This window comes from Chaetura pelagica, unplaced genomic scaffold (genome assembly GCF_000747805.2).
Source record: "Chaetura pelagica isolate M959 unplaced genomic scaffold, ChaPel_1.0 scaffold369, whole genome shotgun sequence".
NCBI classification, from domain to species: Eukaryota; Metazoa; Chordata; class Aves; order Apodiformes; family Apodidae; genus Chaetura; species Chaetura pelagica.
The window spans coordinates 800,755-821,096 of NW_009970235.1; positions in this window are offsets into that span (position 1 = coordinate 800,755).

Sequence of the window (20,342 nt, forward strand, 5' to 3'; positions counted from 1 at the left end):
GTGCTTCCAACAAACCCTACACCATGGGGTAATGGTTTTAAATTGGAAGAGGGGAGATTTAGGTTAGGTATTAGGAAGAAATTCTTTGGTGTGAATGTGGTGAGACACAAGTACAGGATGCCCAGGGAAGCTGTGGCTGCCCCATCCATGGAAGTGTTCCAAGGCCAGGTTGGATGGTGCTCTAAGGAACCTGCTCTAATAGGAGGTGTCCCATGCAGGGGGGTCAGATCTAGATGATCTTCTAGTTCCCTTCCCACCCAAACCACTATCTGAAGCTATGACAAGTTATTTAGCATTATGCTCCAGAGACCAGCACTGTTGGCTCAGTGTGTTGTAACACAAACACAGCGTGAGGGGCAGCTCTTCCTGGTTTGTTGGGCTTTAGCTTCCTCTAGCTACAGCAGTATTTGTTCAACATGTTAATTAAAAAAAAAAAATAAAATGAAAACATCAGCAGCATGACAAGCTCCTACCAGAAATGGCTGGGCTGTTTCCTTTCTCTGCTTACCACATCCAATGCCTAGTATTTAAAACTTAACTAGTTGTTTAACTGACATGGAAGGCAAGGATGAATCTAGCAGTGCCCGTGCCTGTATGTGGTGTGGAGAGCAACACAGGCAGCACTTTGCAGGGAGGGCTGAAGGCAGGGAGGGAGGCAGTGCTGAGAGGCTTGCTTTGCATAAAATAAACCACAGTTAATGCAAATACAAATGCAAAAACCTCTGGCATTAAGGATCGTTCTAATTCAAGACAGGGCACACCAACAAGGTACTGGGCACCAGCTGCTCTGCAATAATTGCTTGATTACTCTTACTCTGCAATTATTTGGGAGCAGCTTTGGAGGAGTAAATCACAGCAGTGATCAGAGGGAGAGGTTGGCTGCTGCAAGGCAGCTCTGTCCTGGAGCCCTGTCATAGGGGTTGAAAATGACACCAAAACAATTTGATGTTTCAACCCCTGTTTTGGCACCAGTTCTGCTCCAGCCCCCTGCCAGCCCTGGTGCTGCTGTATGAGCTCTCAGCCATCACTTTGGACACTGGCCTTCCCCAGAGCTATGTGAATTAACAGCATATTTAACCAGCACCAGCTAACACAGCACTGAGGTATCAGAGTTTCTGTTCTGAAACTGGATGGGCTGCTCACGTGGCACACAGGATTGTCGTCTGTGACTCTTACACTGCAAAGATTAGCTGTGAACAGGTTACAATGCTGCTCAGACAGGATTACTTCTTAGGCCTGACCCTGCAGCAGGTAGAACCGTGCTTTTACAAAGTGTATTTTCTGTTTACAAAGAAAAATGTTACTAAGTGAAGCAGCCAGACACGGCCGGTGAGCGAGGGAAAGGTGAACATGTTCAAACGCTGTTTCCCTCCAAAGGTGGTTTGATGAAAGCTGAAACAGCAGATCTCCTTCACAGCAGCCACCTATTAAATGTTACATGCTGAAGCTGAGGAAGATGGCCCAGAGTTGAGGGCAGTGAGCCTGTTGATACAGCCAGATAGGAAGGAAACCTGAGGAAAGCAGCCATTTTGTTGAAATTCTCCAGGCACTTTAAAAGTCTCCCTGTCACAACTACACTGCTGACTAAACATTCATAACAAAGTTCTGCCCAGAGAGAAACACAGCCAGTCCTTGGGCAGTGACATTGTTTTTTAGGCTAACAAAGCAGCTGAGTCCCAGATGTGCTTCCAACAAACCCTACACCATCACTGGAGGTATTTACATTTACTACAGTTATCTACTGTTCCATGCTTGGACACACCAATGCAAGCAGGAGACAAAAGGATGGGAAACCTTGCAAAGGGGTGTAGACTTCTCCAAAGCAGCATTATTAATTGAAATAAAAATCCTTAATTTAATAGATTTCATTAAACTGGAAGCTTGGTCACTAGTATTGGAGTTGAATTCTTTTTGCTGTCAAAGTAAAAAAGAAAAGTAAAAAAGTATGAATTGGAAGGAGGAACCTGGATGCACTTAAATGCATAAATGAATTATAAGTTAAAGATCATTAAGACACTAGCTTAAACTGGAATTTCCAAGCAACATAATTTGCTGGATGACAGTTTGCAGTTCTTGATCCATTCACATTTTCACCCATCAAGACGAGGCGAGCAGCTGATTCTTGCAGTTATTACCAAGAAAAGCCTATCCTGGAGTTCAGCTTCTCATCACATGCTAGGAGGAAGCTCCTGAATCCATTTCAGTATTTGCTGCAGATAAAAGCCACTTAAGAACAACTTAAGCTCAGTTCTCCAGCAAAACCCTGCCCCACCTTCTTGAGACACAGGTATTGATACATTCTTCCTTTTGTTTCTTTCCATGCCACGGCTGGGTTTGGTTCCTAAACACAACATTTTAACAGTTTTCATCCAAACAATAGCATCTAAAGCCCAATAGAAGGGGTCTCTCAGACTCAGCACAGCAGTTATGAGTTTGATGCCACTTCCAGTTCAGTTTTCTACACAATTGCTTTTGCAACCCTGAACCCAGAAACTTTGGCTTTGACCAAGCCTCAGACATCTGTCAATGGTTCAAACCTCGGCAGCCTCCACAGCTATATTCCACAGGTGCACAAGGGACACAGGACCATATTTAAATTCCCCATCAGAAGGAAACCAACTGGTTTCACATCAGTCAACAGCAAATAAGAGTCTTGCTTGGTGGTGAGATACCACACACACTGGTGGAGGTGCAAAGGGCCATCAAAAGAACAGCTCAGAAGCTAATGTCTGTCTGAAACTAAGCAGCACAAACATTTGCTCCAGGAAAGTGGCATTTAGGGACAACATGTCACACCACCACTGTAAATATTTAATCAGTCAAAAACCCAGCCTCTGCCAAGAGTAGAACACCAAGTGGAAAATCCAGCTGCCCTCCATGGGATTAAACAGCATCTCTAAAGCTTGTCACCATGCACATCATGGAAGGAAGCACTGATAAAATAACCAACATGTCACATATTATGTCAGCAGGTAGAGGAAGAGCAACTCCAAATGAGACAATTTAGAAGATTTTGTGATAAATTTAAAGGCTTTCTGCTTCCTCAGCTGTCGCTCTCACTGATGATCTGGAGACCAGCACCATCAGATGTGCTGGACATTTTCCCTCCTGTTCTCCAGAGAACTCCAGGCCATGGAGGTGCTGTGCAGGCAGGCAGGTCCTAAACCTCAAGACAAGGCAATATTTAGCTGCACAAAGTACCACCACCGAGCAGGAGCATAAACCCCCATATAAATCTTCAGTTACTTCTAAACCAAACAAGTTTGCACACATATACTCCCTTCTGAAGGACAACAGCGTCTCCACCCATGGCACAGAACAAGGGCAACCAACTGAACAGGAACCACACAGCTGCTTCCTTCAGCAGGTAATAACACAGTGGACTCTAGACTTAAATTCAGCAAAACTAGGTCATCTACGTCACTTGTACCTCTCCCAGCCCCATCCAGGTAACCTTTGACATAAACATACAGATTAGAAAGTGTTTTAAACAAGATTTGAGCCTGAATCACCATACAGCAAGACTGCCATTGTAAGGCTTGCCTAGTTTTGTAAGCACACTGAGCAGCCTTCAGCTGTGAACATCCATTCATACTGGTTCTTTCAGGAGGCAATTACAGGAAATCTTACAACCAGCACAAAAAGCTCATTTCTAGCAGCTTAATAACATTCCCAGGAACTGAATGTGGAAGATGAGAACTACGTGTTGAGTACTTCCAGGACATGATCTCCTGAAGAGGGTATCTTTAAACTTACTAGTTTTTAAACACCAACTGAGCACTCCAAGAAGCTGCTGGAAAACCTTCACGTAATGTAATATTCCTTGGCTTGATCAGAGACAGAATAGACAGAGGGCTGCTGTGAGAAGAGGAGGACAGCAGCTAAACAGATCAGTTTGCCACCACCCAGCCATACTTTCCTACTCTGCCATCCCCCAAGACTTGGGAAAGCATCACACCATGGTTTGCTTCTGCCACCAGGCACCTCACAGCTCATGGGGACAAGACAACACACAGAGATACTTCTCATCTTTCAAATGCCTGGTACAAGTAGTAACAACTTCAGTACTACCTGATCTCTAGGCACCCACCGAGGAGATGGTCTTTGCATCCTACAGCCCCAATGAAGCCACACTTTATTTCATTACCTACCTCTGAATCACCCCAAAATGTACCTATTTCCTGCTACTGGCACTTTCAAGCAACGCTGCATGAAGCCAGGCTGCTTCCCTGTGTCACCACTGATCACTGCTGTCAACTGCTGTCCCCTGTTTGGCACTTATCCCTGCATAACTTCCCATTAACAAACCCAGAGGCTTCAGCTTCGATGTTCATCACCTCCTTAGTTTCCTACATCTTTCTTCATTTCATTAACTTCCCTTCACAAACCAGCTCTTAATTTTGAAAATGAAGTTTTACAGAATTACTGAATGAGCAGTGTTGTGTGACTGCACCAAATGGCAGCTTGATACTATGATCTCAGTTTGTAGTAGCTTATAGCTCTGAGGAAGTTGCAGTCTTTTAACAGAGGAAGATAATAAAAAGCAACTTTGGAGAAAGCTCTATTACTTCAGTTAATTGGTTCAAGAGGCAGAAATGAAGCAGTCAGCTGCTTTACATTTTCTCTGAGCCTTTTGGAAAGTTTTCAGGTTAATGATTAGGAGCCACAACAAAAATCCATTGTCTAACAAAGCTTTTAAAAACCAGGGGGAAAAAAAAAGCTAAAGCACCAATTCCAGGATGAATTAGCAAATTTGGAAATGAAAAAAACTGAATTCACACTTCTAAATAAAAGAAGATCTGATGGATGTGGCACTTGGTGCCATGGTCTAGCTGATATGGTGGTGTGAGGTCATAGGCTAGACTTGATGACCTCAGAGGTCTTTTCCAGCCTCAGTAATTCCGTGGTTTGCCACACTGCTCATGTATGCTGGGCAGCACCAGCCCTCAGGTGACTGCAAAAGCTCCACCACCAACTCAACACAAATTAAAACCTGCAAAGGGGCTACGATCAGGGAAGATATTTCCCAATATTTCAGCTACACTTGCTTCCATATTAGATCTGCAGTTCGATGACAAGATACAGAGAGTAGTTAACTCTTACTTTATACATTTGATTTTGAGAACATTTTGGCTTCTACTTCCTTTTGCAACAGTTCTGGAGTATAAAGTCAACCCTTTAAAGAGCAAAAGCCAACACACACAGAGGCCCTATGATTCTGAGCAAGTTGAGCCACTGTGCACTCCTGCAGGACTATGGAACAAGAGGTCTCCTCATGTGCACACTTTCACAAACCATTTCTCATTTTTAATTCTTTTAGATTAAGGAACTCTATTGTTCTACTGCCTACAAAGGCAGTATCACGCAAAGTGTTTCCCTCTTCCTGGCATCTCCCACCACAAGAAATCCCTGTGTATGAGCAAAAGCTCAGCAAATCTGTATAAGGAAAGTGAACCCAACCTACAGCACTGGAGCAACTATAGCTGATGTACTGGAGAGAAGTGGAGTGGGAGCACATGGGTGCCAGAGTACATCTTAGAATGGGTTTATTCAATCCATTGCCTCCCACTCATGAATTTGCAAAGACTTGCCTTAAAAGAGTAGGAGAAGGTGATGGCATAATTTCCATGTAATTCCTCCAGTTTACTATTTCAGTAGCTCCTTAATATCTCCCCTTGAGGAAGAAACCAGCACACAGCACTGCAGCAAGGCTGGGAATGAGGTGGCACTGAAAGCTCCAGAAGAGTTCGGGCTACCCTGAAGGTGAAGGACCTGCAGGTTCATCCAGGTGGAGTTTGGGATAAGTAATCACCAATCTCCCCCTTTATGCCAACCCTTCAGCCAACATCCAGTACATTATTTGATACCTCTGGCCCTGCCCAGTCTCTCAGACTCTCAGTCTCTAGAAGACCAGAAGAGACACATGGGTATAGTTTAACCTCTTGTCTCAAACCAGTATGACAACTCACTCCTGCCAGGCTTGAGAGGAATGCAAAAGGTGATTTTGACACAGAAAGAAACAATTATGCTGAACAGAGGAGTTTAGTAAGTGTGCAGTAAGTACTAAAAAAACACCTCAGTTTAGCCCAAAAGCACAGCTTGGTCAGAACCACGTAAGAAATCTCTTCCCTTGCACAAGATTTTAGAGACACCAAGGAAGGTTCCAGAAACTCAGAATGGCTTAGCTAAGCACCAGCTCTATTTTTGCCTACAAGATAAAGTAACAGCTATGTGGATTATTATTTTACTTTGAAACAGGGTAGTCATTAGGCAGGGCACTAAAACATGCTATCAGAGCCTGCTCCAAAGCAGCTGCATCACATCACCCCAGACCAAAAAAGAAGCAGCTCAGAAAGTATTTACTTCAGCAGCAAGACAAGTTCATGCTGCTCCTGGACCTGCTGCTGACTGCTCAGCCATGGGACCACAGCTGCCCACACAACTACCAGTGAAGAAGGGAGAGGAGCTGCCCTGGGTTAAGGAAGTTGCTGGTTTATTGTAACCCAGAGCAGGATCACTATGGGGCCAGACAGTTGAACTGGCACAACCTGGACAACAGGGACTGACTTTAAAGGAATTTGTTTGTAAAATCAGTCTGCTGGGAGCCACATGGCAGACACATCCAAGTTGGGTCTTCCCCATGTTAACAGACTTCCCAAATCTTGTTCCAAAGATGTTAAAGCTACAACTTGATGCAAGTTACAGACAGAGGTCCCAGTCCTCTCCTCCATTATCCCATCAGTAACTTGAGCTTACAACTCCAACAGCATAATCCAGAAATATTGTTTCTCATATTGAAGAAAAATGCAACAGTTGGAAATCTTTTTTTCAAAAGCTTTCTTGATTTGCAAGCCAGATCTGGAGGGTAGTGGCTGCTCAGGAGTACAATCCAGGATGTAGCCCTGTCCATGTTCTCATTCCATTGTCTGGGGGCTATATCCAGCTGAGCTACCAAGCACAAGATTTTGATAGTAAACTGTGGGAATACTGCCAATCCCTACAAAGATGTGTCCTCAACATAACCATGTCAGGAGCCTGGCAAGACAGAAATACACTTCTTTTTTTAAGGCCCTTTATTAGTCACTGTTGGAAAGACTAGAATTGGCACATGTCAGGTCAGCTACCCATCAAGTTGGTAAAAGGAAGACAACACAAAGCACCACATTTGGGTTTCAGGGGAATGCTGTCTTCAGTGCCACAACTTTGGAATGAACTGTATAATTCTGGGAAAGTCCAGGTCTGTCAATGTGAGGTACAGAAGCCATCCTGTTTGCAGGCAGAAACCAACAATAAAGGAATAAAGCTGAAAGAGTAACTATACAACTGCTTCTTCCTTTACATCATTTTGTAGAAGTCTTAAGGTACCTAATAATAATAAAAGCCTCTTCTGCTTTTTCCTCACTCAAATATGTACATTAATTTCACTCTTTCACCATAGTCAGCAGTGTACATGGCGAGATTCTGCTCCAGAGCCAGATTCTGCTCCAGAGCCAGATTCAGCCATCAGGCTCATCCCTGTTTCAGGGGCTTGATGTATCTGTAGGAAACTGGCCCTGTTCCTCCCCAGGGCAGCAGAACTGCTGTCTCTGTTAGCTCTGGTTTCCAGCAGCTCACACAACAAATAACAGGGCATTTCAACCCTGGCTAGTGAACTACTTACTGGTCAGCAGTAGCTGGGACTTCTCTGTGGATTCTGCATTTTATTTAGACAATTGGATTTCACTTTTGCTGCTTTAAGTGTGTTCAAAGGCATCACCTGGTCAAAAGGCACTGGAGAGGCATCAAGTCTTAGGAGGATGGTATTAGTAGATGTGTGAAGGTGTCAAAAATACTTCATCTTAGTAAGAAATCTGTACTGCACAAGTCTTAAAGCCACACAGAATGGTTTTGAGAATTTGCTATTTAATGGCACTTCCACAGAAAGCATCTCCAAGCACAATATACAACAGCATATTGCACGTCAAACAGCCCAAGCAGTGATTCATTCCTAAGGTCTGTTATCATGCTTCCGTCACAAAGATCTACAGAACAGTATCTGACTGAAAAAATGTCTATTTCACTATTTAAAAAAACCCACAAAACCACACCTGCAAAGTCCTACCTAGCAGAGTATCCTGTAAGTATCTAATGCTGTTAAAAGACTTTTTTTCTTAAATAACTTGATGAAATAATGATACCACCACATACTTGAAGTGTGCAGATGTTAGATAAACTCTGAAATGGTGAGAATATCTTTCTGACACCAACATCACAGCAATACTGCAGACAGTAAATTCCCCAATAACTTGTGTTCTTTTTCCATAGACTATTTCCATAGGAGGTAGGCTCAAACATCTGCCAAGAAAATAACTAAGTGATTTTCTGGATTAAGTTCTATGAAGTCTCTGGAAAGGTCTCTCAAATCAGCCTTTTCCTGGTCTCAAATTGTCCTTCCAGATGACAATTTTAAAAAGGGTGAACTCTCTTTAGACAGAGGACAGGCAGGGGATCAGATAGCAAGGATGTTAGTATAAATATGCCTCTCGAACGCTGGTTAAGTCTCAAATTGTTGGGTCATCTGCTTCCCACCTGCTTGCGTTACTGAGCACTGCTGGAGAACATCTATTCCACCACAGTATGCTCAGCTCCAATGACAGACAAGATGTTTATCACAAGAAAGATAATCCAGCCAAACTGCTTATCACCTCAAGTCTCCTCAAAATCAGTTGTTTCCAGGGTAACTCCTGCCTGTGAACAGAGCTTTACCCCAGAGTTAACACATGGCTCTTCCCACCCAGCAGTTCCTGCTGTGCTTCACTGCACAGCATTTCCCGCCTCTGACAGGAGTGAGAGCAGGACAGGCTGCCTCCTGAAGCAGAAGTCAGACAGGTACTGGGGGGGAAATACTATGCAAAAATCTTAAAATAACATGCCTGTGCAGCCTGCATCCTCAATCTGGACTTCTGCTTCAGAATGTTATAATTAACATTTCCCAGCAAATATGCAGACAGGGAGAAAAGAATCATGAGGCACGGTAACTTCTTCCATGAACACAAGGAAGTAGCATCCACAAAAACGAAGATTTCCTATGAGAACAAAACTAAAGCCATACCAATTAAAAAATTCCCTCACAGCAATGGCAAGGTTAGCTCAAAAATACTTTGATACATGGTCACTGGTGGCATGCAACTGTTAACCCCTTCAGAGACAGCGTGACTGATAAGAAACACAGGCTTAGCTGAAGATTTTTACCAGTGGCACTTTACAAGAGCATTAGAGAACATTTAAGGAAGAAAAAAACCCCTTAACATTCTTCCATCCTCCTCCAGGCTTCAGTTTGGTGAGCATCCAAGCACCAGGTATTTCTCTCCACTTCTCTGTGCCTTATTACTTGGGATTTTGTCCCTTCCTCAAAGCAGCACCTGTTCTAAAGAACTATTCCCTCCTCTGGCATGTTTCACATGGACAGAGAGGAAATGTCACCCACTCACCAAAGCAACAACACGTTGTTCAGAACATTAGGATAGGAAAAAACACCTCCCTTGGGCAGACCCCAACTCCCCATCACTGCACAAAGGCCCTCAAATTGCTCAGCGTCACCCACGCCTGGCAGAACAGAGCACTGGGGTGCACAGCACTGTCCCCACTTAGCACTGACTTAACGAGCACCCTCTTTTACCAACCCAGCTCCACAACTGGATCCCAGTTCTCACCACTACCTTCTCATTTCCTGACAGCAGCCCTTGCTCATCATTCAGCAGAAAGACGGATGTTTTGCCAAATTGCAACGCAATACAAAACAGGAAGAGCTTAACCCTTGAAGTAGTTACCAAAAAAATATGTTTTGGAACATGATGTCACCTTGACAAATAGGCAGTAAATCTACCTCAGTGATGTTTAAGTCTACAACTCTCAATCAAGCATTAAAAAAATACATTTAGCCATTTATAACAGTTTTCAACTAGATAAGGCAAGGAAATCACTGCCAATGCAGCAGCATCTTGGGGGTGTAACCTTAGGCAATATCTCTGCACTGGCAGAAGCCCCACAGCAGCTGTGGTTATTGCTTGTATCACTTCCCTGCACAAAAGCAGCTATACCTGCAAAAGCACTTTTTTTTTTTTTCTGCTGGCAGAATCTGCATCTGCACTAGGAAAACCTGCCAGCATCCTTTTCCCAACAAGCCTCTTCAAGCTCAGACCACTTTTTACTGATGACTATGCACTTTGTTTACCATACTCTGCTCGCTTAGTCTTACAGCCAGCAAAATAGACCCTGGCAACATCCCATTTTATAAGCCAGGATTTCTGCTACAAGTAGTAATTTTGCCTGTCTACACCCCAAAACTTTTTCCTCTGAGGGCTGTGCAGAAGCTCCCTTTGAAGAAAGAACATCCAGGAGGCATGAAGAGTTCAGCAATTCTCTTGTTCATTCTCATCTCCATCTTTTAACAAAATGCCCTGTAGTGCAACTGTAGTCTCTAACTGCCACAAGCATTTTTAACCAACTACCTGAGCTCCTTCAAGTTCAGAGAAAATAAAATACTGTTGGATTCAACACAGAGATAACAAAATGTAAGTTACACAGCAGTGGAGAGAACAGGAAACCTCCAGGTTTTCCATAATTTTCTCATTTAAGGACTTAGGAGACTTGCCTCTACCCAAACTTGCAGTCATTTGATCAGAAGTGTTTCCAAAGCAGAGAAGTTAAGCCAGCAGGCATGTGCAGACCCTTCAGAGCACACGGAGCATCTCCCTTTTGCTTAGGAACAGGACACAAGCCTGATGTGCCAGTTTCTATTTGATGGACTGGGCTCCTTTCCGTTACTGTATCATCACCCAGCATCACCCAGCTTCTGCAAGAGAAACACCTGCCTAATCAGTCCTGCTTCACAACTGATATGAAGGCTAGCAATGTGTATAATTACCCTAATGACTGGCAGGTAATTAAGCACTCTGAAAAGGCTGGCACCCAGCCTCTTCAAATCACAGCACTGCCTGCCTGTGCAGATACCCTGGCAAGTGACAGCAGGACAGCAGTCAGGGGAATTACGCTGTGGTAGATGCAGATGACAGAGATCCCAAACACCTCCAAGCACCTTCTCTCCAGTTTCAGTATCAGTCACCCCTAAAGACAACTCCAAGTCTTTGCACTCTGTTCCTTCCTATAAGCTATCATCCCCATTAAGAAAAAAAAGAAAGCAGGAGATACAAAAAGCTGGTTCCAAAACTGCACCCCTGAAGTGGATAAATGACATTAAGCAGATGAGATAATAAAATATTCAGAAAGCAAGTCAAGAAGCAAGTATTTTACCAGTTTATCAGCATCATACCAGTTTCTTTATCATCTCTGACTCCATTTCCAGTACTTCAACACAGAACTCCCCATGCAAAGTAAAGGATCTTATATTTCTAAACTGCAAGTGTCCAACACCAAGTACCACTTCCTTTGAATTTACTATCAGCTGTCATCCTGCAACATAAAAATATGGCAGAGTACATTTTCAAGTATTAATTTCAGCTCTCTAACAATAAAAATAAATTGTCAATGAAAGAGAACAGTTATTAAAGAACGTGCTAATGCTTATATAAAATGGTTATAAATCATTGACCATTGATTTGCTCAGATTGTAATACTTGTGTGATGACTGAAAGGCTAACTGCTAAAACAAAGATTTGGACACATTTGTTCATCAGATCTTCATAGTATTTAGAAATTGTTACTTTACTTTCCTGAGCACATTAGGTGGTGTTAACCCAAGATGTTCCACTTAACACAAAATCAAACTTCAGGTTAATAGTATCTAATGGGATCAGTTATTCGGGCACAGGAGAATGCAGAATGCAAACACTCATTCTTCACTTTACAGAATGGACTCATGGTCAGGGCTTCCCAGAGCCTGTCAGAGTTCCCAGAAGAGAAATGAAGCTGCTAACTACATGTTAGAGTGTTCTGCTTCCTATCTTTTTACTAAAAAGTTGCTGTTGAGTCTAGTTTTTATGTATTTTGATCAGCAAAGCTGTGTCACTTCTGAGCACGTACTCTAGAGTCTAACCTATCCAAACCTTGGGAGGTTTCTCCTTTGGTTATTCCCTCAAGAAATAGACGTCCCACACATGCTGCCTTCTTCCAACAAAAGGTTCTTATCTCCTCTTCTCTCCAGACCATTCCTTACACCTCCCTATTTCTGAGATCCTTGAGTCTGATTGGTATGTGGATATTTAAGAGTTAACTTATTCTTAAAGTTATTATTCCCACACAGGAAAGTTCATTGCCAGGGAGACTCTTTACTGGTGTGAATCCTCCTATTTTCCCCTAATTCCTCCCCACATTTCTCTTTGCCAGACAAAGGAATGCTGATTGCATTTGTATTTTGTTACACAAGAACACATGCAGTTCAACACTTGGAAAAACTACCTGGAGCTCTTTCAAAAGTTAAATATGTGCCTATAATTATATGTGTGCTCAAAACAGGCCACAAAAACATTGTCTTGAAGTGTAGATCCACATGCATTTCTTCTGCTGACAGTGCAGAGGTTGAGCAATTCAGGCACCATCACTGATGGCACATGGAGCAGAGCAGCTGTGGGCAGGGTCAGTGGGCTGGCTGATAGGAGTGGAGAGGAGACAGCTTTAATCAGAGAGGTCACTGACCCCATTCTTTGGCCCTGCAAACTGTTGTTTGCAGGGAGGGCATGGAAGCTGCCCAAGCCAGGAGCAACATGCACGTAACCATGCCTGCCCCTATTTCAGGTTGCAGGTGCATGTGTCTCTACACCCCTAAAGGTAAAAAAACACCACCTGGCATGAGTACAAGACACCCAAAGAAACTTAAAAGTACCAGAGCAGCTTGAGTTTGGTGATGTTTCCAGCCAAACAACACCAAGAGCCTACCAACAGCTCAGAAAACCAAAACAGCTCAGAAAACCAAAGACAAACCTGAAAGGAAGTTACCTGGAGTGAAGCACTTCACAGTCACTAGTTCACCAGCTTCTACACACAAATCAAAGCAGCTCAGGATTGGCAAAATCAAGTATGTCCTACCCTGATTTTTATATAATAGGGTTGTTCAAATACCAGCTACTTCCTCCGGGGCTCCAAAAACATTTTGCTAAAGTAAACAGGTCAAATGCACATTGCCAAGGTAGTACACTCACATGTCTTACCCAACACACTCCTTCTGAGCTTGACCTAGCTTACTAATGCCAGACAACAAGTGGGAACCTTCAGAAACACTTCAAATTTTCTTTTATCTCTTGGAAGAAGGCCTCTCTATGCTTTCTCCTTAACAGGATAGAAAGGTAGAAGCTTAAAAAACCCAAAACTTCAAACTAACACCCAAAGTCAGTTGCCAGTTGACTATTTTCAGGTGCAATTATACACATTTTTCTGGTTCTACACTTTTAGTGGGTATTCTCCACTTCAAGAGGACTTTAACTGTGCCCAAGCAGAACCCTTCTGAGCTGGAACTCCTACTCTATCCTGCACATCTGCTGGAAAACAGAATCTAGAGTTTGTATCTGTTTGTGAAGTAACACACAAAACATAACTCCATGAACCACAGACAATTTTTCAGAAGGCCTGTAAATGCAGTTAACAAATACCAAGCTTTTAACTCCCAATGTTGGTGGTTATCTCCCTCCAGCTCCTAAATTCCTCAAATCACAAAAACAATCAAAGCTTGATCTTTTGTGAATCAACACACACCCTCCCCACACAAAAAGCCAGGTTCATAGTGTCCCAGAATGTGGAGGATGCCTCAGACCAGGAAGTCAGGCAGAGAAGTGAGTAACTCATAAGAAAAATCTTTCACACCTCTATGTTTCAACCACAAGTCTTTTCACAGAAGATCTATTTTTGAAGCAGATGGCCAAGGAAGGATCCTTGAACTGCTTGTCCCTGGAACCAAGAGGTGCCACATGGCGCTCTGGGATGTAAAAGCTTTAACTGAGGAAGATGCAAAACCAAGAATGCTTTAGAAAAGGCTGGGAGGAAGGAACTTTATGTGCCAGCATGAGTAAGTGGGTCCCAGCTAGAAATCGCCAGCAGAGCCCAAGGAGAAGGCCAAGAGGCAGAGTTTCAATCTGGTTCACGGGCTACTGCCCAGTTACCCTTACGTTATGGCCAAGAACTCCCTGCTCACAGAACTGAGTCCTGCTGTCTGCACCAGCAGCATTTGGTTCCTCTCCCCTTGGCCAATGTATCTGCAGAAAATGACAGCCTTTTGTCATCACACAGCTGTGACAGCCTGGCAAGAAGGAGAGGTGTACACCATGACAGGGGCACAGAGAACCAGTGCTTGACACCTCAGCTGCCTGGGCTCCATGCTTCTACAAAGGGAGGGCACATCCCTCCTAAGGCAGCTCTTTCAGGAGTTTTTCTTCTTCACTAGGCAGAGACAAAGCCAGATGTCCCACCACTGCTCCAATGCTGTCCAAAACTGCTGGCAAGACCATAGGCACTGCCAAGAGGCACCATGACTGCCAAGACACTTGCACAAGGCAAGTCAACACGTCCAGAAGCAGGCAGTGGAGCTACAACAGGGAGCAACAAAGAGGTTTTTTTGCAAGTATTTAAATGGCTTATTAGCTTCTCCCTTGTTCCAAGTGACTTAGATACTGCCGAAAGTTACCTACTAAGATCTCGGATCTGAAATGATTCCTAACACTTGGCAAGTTCTCTGTCTCCAAAAACAAGTAAAAGCCTTGGTGCAGACAGTCTGAGTGTTACGTACAGAAGTTGAAACCCTCACCACAGTGGACTACTCTGAATACCAAAAATAATTACTCAGCATTGCTACACCATGTAAACAAGGGACCTCTTTTGAAACAGCATCTACAGACATTTCAAATCCTAAAAAGGCGCCTACTTGCAAAGTACAAACACCACCAAACTAAGTTCCATGTGAAACTCTGCTCCTGAGGAAGCCTGGAATAGCAGTTTTCAAAGCATTCATTTAACCTGTTTTTCCATCACAACTCGCCATCAAAAGTGAAGGCATCAAGTACACACCAGACAAACCCAAGGTTTTCAACATCCCTGAGAGCAAACACCTGGGCTGGTGAAGGTATTTAAATATGAGCAGAACTTCCATTATCAAATGAAGAATTTTATTTTTCCCCAGCTCGTGCAGTCAGGCTTTTCCTGGTCTGACTGGAGCCTCCTGCACTGCCATCCTACCCAGGCTGGGCAGAGCTCTCTCCAACACACCAGCATCTGTATTCTGGGCTGCACTCAAATGCACCACTTGGCATCACTGAGCAGCTACCAAGCCTCCCTGTGTGCTCTACAACAAACGAGGCTGCAATTTTCTTGCAATTGCTGAAGCTACTGAATGACTTCATGAAATTTAGCAGCGTTTTATGTTTGTATATACACAAAAGCCTCCAAACATTCTTCACAGCTACTGATAGTACAGCAGCACCAGCCACACACAGGAGAAGACATCATGTTCTTAGATCTCTCTAACTCCAGAAGTAATAGAAGTCCAGAGGACTGGAAGTATGACCCTGAACAGGTAAACTGCAGACTAAACTACAGGGTCCGGAATTTGAGCCTTCACAGTTCCTTTCCATGGAAAGTCACAGCTCTCATAACAAATTCTGGATTCTTTTCCCAGTTCTCAACCATTTAAAACAGACTTTCCTAAGTGGAGGAATGAGCAGCTGTGTTCTCCAGAAAGAAAAATACTAATTATTTCTCTATAAAACCCCTGCCTGGCTATGATAACACAAGCACAGCTTGGAGATCAACGATCGCTTCCTTAATCTGTTCTATTACATCTGACACCAAACACCAGAACCACATTCTTGTTTACTTTATCTCATTCATGGAGTAAAGGGGAAGAGAGATTATTTTCAACAGAGAAACTTGAAAACAATTCAACAGGTGCCAGGGACACTTGGAGAGGTACTGTACAGGGAGTTATTTTTAATTTGAGTTAACAGCATCACTGCAAACAAATGTTGAAGTCTTCCAGGTCTCAGTTTTAATCACCAGAAGCAGAGACTATCCAACTGAAATCCTGTGCACCGAGCTCCTGCACTGAACACTGCTCACCAAACAGGACTGCCCTGCACTTCCATGCCATATCACAGGAACACAAAGAGCATCAAGGGTTTGAGGCTTACTTCCTATAGGAACTTTAACTCCTTTATGGAAGGATAAAACTAAAGGGTCAGAGCTTAGGAAAAGTGTAAGCTGTAGTTTCATTTTTTATTATGTTTTCACACCCAGAAACAGCTGTTGGTTCACATCAAGGACATGCAGTCTCAAACGTGACTTCTCCATGGCACATCAGTTTCCACTTTATAGCAAAAATATAACACTTCTACTCTGCATGGCAAGTATGGCCCTGCTCACTAAAATTAAACCCACAGGGAACAGCACCAACTATTTCTTGCTTTTAGAAAACAATTGTTTAAAAGTAGCTAAAAAACAGAGTGTTTTCAGTTTCACTTTGAAAACATCCCAAATACATGCCAGTCCCCAGCTGCACCCACAAGACCCCTGAGAGAAGGCTGCCTTGTGATTCTTGCAAGACTATGTTGAGACAAGAGACCAGCATCAATTCTCTTTTTCCCCATGGCCAGCCATGAGATTTACATCCAGCCCAACAGAAACAGAAACCCAAAGCATTAAGCAAATGGGTCGTTTGAATACAAAATGTAAATTACTCCAGAGACTTGACAGCTAAAACAAGACTCTTCTACCTGGTGACACTGAAATTTATCATAATTCTTTTTAAAAAACTATTATATTCAGAATTACATGCCTTGGCAGCCAGGGAACAGATACCACATCATTTCCAAAAGCCTTGCAGTGATTGCTTATACCAGCTTTCAGGAATGCTCTGTCACAATGAAGTTTTACTCCATTCCTTGGAAATATTAAATGCATTCCTACTATAATGAAACACCTTATAAACACCATGTGACAGAAACATGGAGTTTAACAAAGCATTTCCTTCCAGCATCACAATATTTAGGGCCCCAACAAGAATTTTATTATCAAATAACCAACCACACAATAAGAGAAGGTAGAGGCTTGCAAATTCACCTCACGCAGGCAGCACGAGTGCGCCCAAATGCAAGAAGAATCTGCCTGAAGTGCTTCCTCCCACAGACTCCTACCCAATACTTGTCAAGCAGCTTCAAGTACTCTGAGTTTCCAAGATGTCATCTCTATCATTAAATGCAGTTTAAGGCACGACCTTGTAGCACAGCAGCAATTCTGTTGCTCACCGACAACTCATTCCTATTTCGGACAACATATTGGGAATGTGCTGCCCATAGCACTGAACTACATCAGCCTCAGGGAAATTTCCTGAGTTACAACTGGAAATCAAGACGTTTTGTCCAAGCAAGTAAAGCTACTGTTTAGTAAGACCCCATTTGCCAAGCGACAATGGGTTCGTGCTTGCCATGACAGAGCTCCATTTAACAGCAGAGCTGCAGCATTCTGGGGGATGTCTGCGCTGCCTCAACACTGCTGGCCTCTTGGAAAAGCTGTTCCTCAACAAATTTAACAAACACAGCTTTGTACCTCGGGAGTGGCCTGGGGTTTTGGCTTGTCTTAACAGCAAAGCTTTCACTCAGTAAGGACCTGACCTTACTTCCAAAGAAGTCAGCCAGCTTTGTCATCTAAATGAGAAACCAAGATTCAGTACAAATGCTCTGATGTTACACATTCTGTTCTGCTCTGAAGAGCCTGATTTTAAAGGCTACAGCAAAGAGAAAAGGTATTTTTTGAGCCACACAAACTTTTGTTGGATACAGTGATGCTACCTCCTTCCAGATAAAGCCCAGGTTTGAAGCTCAACACGCTCACAACCACACAGTGGGCTGGGCACAACACCCTGCTGAAGGTGGGGATCCAAAAAGAGAAGAGGCTCAGCTCCCTTTTCTGCACTTTGTTTTAAACATCAACCACCTTGGAGAGTCATGCCAGTATTTTCCACACCTCACCATTACAAAGTCCAGACAGAATTATTATGGTCAGTGACATCACGATGATGTCATTGGAATGCTCCAGGAAACAAAAAGGTGTCCAAAAAAAGGAAATGAACCCAGCTCAGAAATATTGAAATTGCACAAGGTTGCAAGGAGAACCACTGGGCCAAGCAAGACTGGAGACACGTGCTCTGCTCAGAGTAGAAATAAACATGCTATTCTAAACATTTTTCCAGTTTATTTTCAGAAAATCTAGAGCAAAGATGGAAACAGAAATCTCATAGGGGAAAAAAAACCCCATAATGATGGCAGAAAATTATGTGGACAAAAATTCAGAACATGGAGAAGATGATAAACTGTGAGAAAATGCCTTTGCGAGGAGAAGGCCTTTTGTTCAACATCATCCCCATGTCCAGGGTTTTACAGTTACTGGGCAAGTTATTCTGACGGTGGCTGGAAAGTCACCAGAAACCCATCTCTTTACTTTGACAACTAAAACTCAAAATAACATGTTGAATAATTCTCCATGTAATTATGTGAGGTAGGGTTTAAAAGACCCAGCCAGTCAAAAGCACAAGGTTAAAGGGGCTTATTCATACCCCAGTTTTGGCATTGACAGGAAGGGGAATTCTTGTTGAGCAACATGCAAACCAGATGACAAGCATAAATGCTAAGCACTTTGTAAAAACCATCATTAAACACCTAAAATCCTGCTTGTGTTCAGACCAGAAAGAGTGAATGCAAAATATTTGGAATATTGGAGTCTTTCTCAAATCTTCCTAGTACAGGTTTAGTGGTCTTGGAAGGCCAGGCAGGAAGAAAGGTAACAACACGGAGCAGCCACCTCCAAGAGCCCATCACGCTCTGCCTTACTGGCTCTGCACCCAGGGAGTTTACCACAAGTTAGTTACCACTCCTGCGTGGTCTTCATCAGATCAATTTTCTGTCCTGAGAAATTCAGGTTTTTCCTTATATAGCTTGTACTTGGAAAAGACTAAAGGGATGGGAGAAGAACTTCACTTCAGTCCCTTCAACTAGTAGTACTACCAGCTAATAAACTACTCAAATGCAGTGTTTTAATACAAAGGCCATCTAACATGGACAGTTGTGGCTCAGATACCTTCTTGAGATACTTGATGGCTCACATAACTTTTCCATTCACTGCAGCTGTAAAGATGATCAACTGATGAAACAAAACCCTACTTCTGCCTTACTTCTGATCAGAAATCAGTAGCTTTGCTGATTAGAGGGTGCAAGCCCCACCTGACAATTTCAGCTGTACGGGGTACGTCTGCATTACATCCTTGCTTGGACAAGTAAATGCCCAAGCCCTAAGAAACAACTGCAGCCATCACTGTTTGATACCAAGAACCCAAACTAGAGACACAGAGACCAAACCATCCAGCACTTGACTGGAACAAGTGAATCATGGCACAGAAACTGAGGATCCGCAGCAGGATCCCAAGCCAATGGGACTCCAGAAAAGGTTCACTGAACCAGAAAAGCAGCAGCAGCAACCCTGGTTGGGTGCCAAAAGCAAGGAAATAAACAGAACAGAGCCCTGGAAGATTTCACCACCAGCAACAGAAGTGAGCATGAGCAAATACTGAACCATCAGCTGCATTCAACTCACTTACCTCTCAGCAGACTAATGGCAGGAAGCCGGCATTTAAAAGCAACTCAGACCCACTGAAGGTTTTCCCACCCTCTGCTGATTCGTTCCAGGGCTTAAGCTGATTTTAGGCCCTGCCTATACCCAGGATATTCCAAACAGCCTGGCTTTCTGCACTCCGCTAAACCAGGAATAACTACTCCAAACCTAACACAAGTAACTACAGCCCAAGCAGCAGCCAGTGGGTCTGTGTTGGTGGCTTGTAGGGCATCTGCAGAGCCCAAGGTGGCCAAGTCCTGTGCAGGGCCAGGCCTCCCACCAGCCCAGGAGAAGGGTCTCTTCACTGACACTGGCTTCTGTCCACTAGTTCTGCACCTCGGAGGTCAAGTGCACAACTCGTACAACTCAAGGGCAGTAAAAGAGGATGAAAAAAAAAAACAAGAGCAGAAACCAGGACCCTGTCTAAGAAATCTGTTCATGAAGAACATGTAGGTGACCCCACCATGCCAGCTGGGTCTGGAAAATGGGTGAGCAGGAACACTTGCTACTCCTCCCTGGCAGGAACTTTTCCATCACTTTGCTGATGCTTGATGGGACAACGGGCAGAATCTGTACAATGCAACCAGTGTGGGTCACGATTTTTGCTGTCTTAGACATTAAATACAGACTCGTTGATTTAATTGCTATTTCAAAGAGTAAAATCATTGAGTTACCAATTGCTTGCACATCTACTTGCCATTTGTTTCCCTCCCTATATTAGGATCAATAACGGAGCAAAAAAACATCCATTCTTAACCACT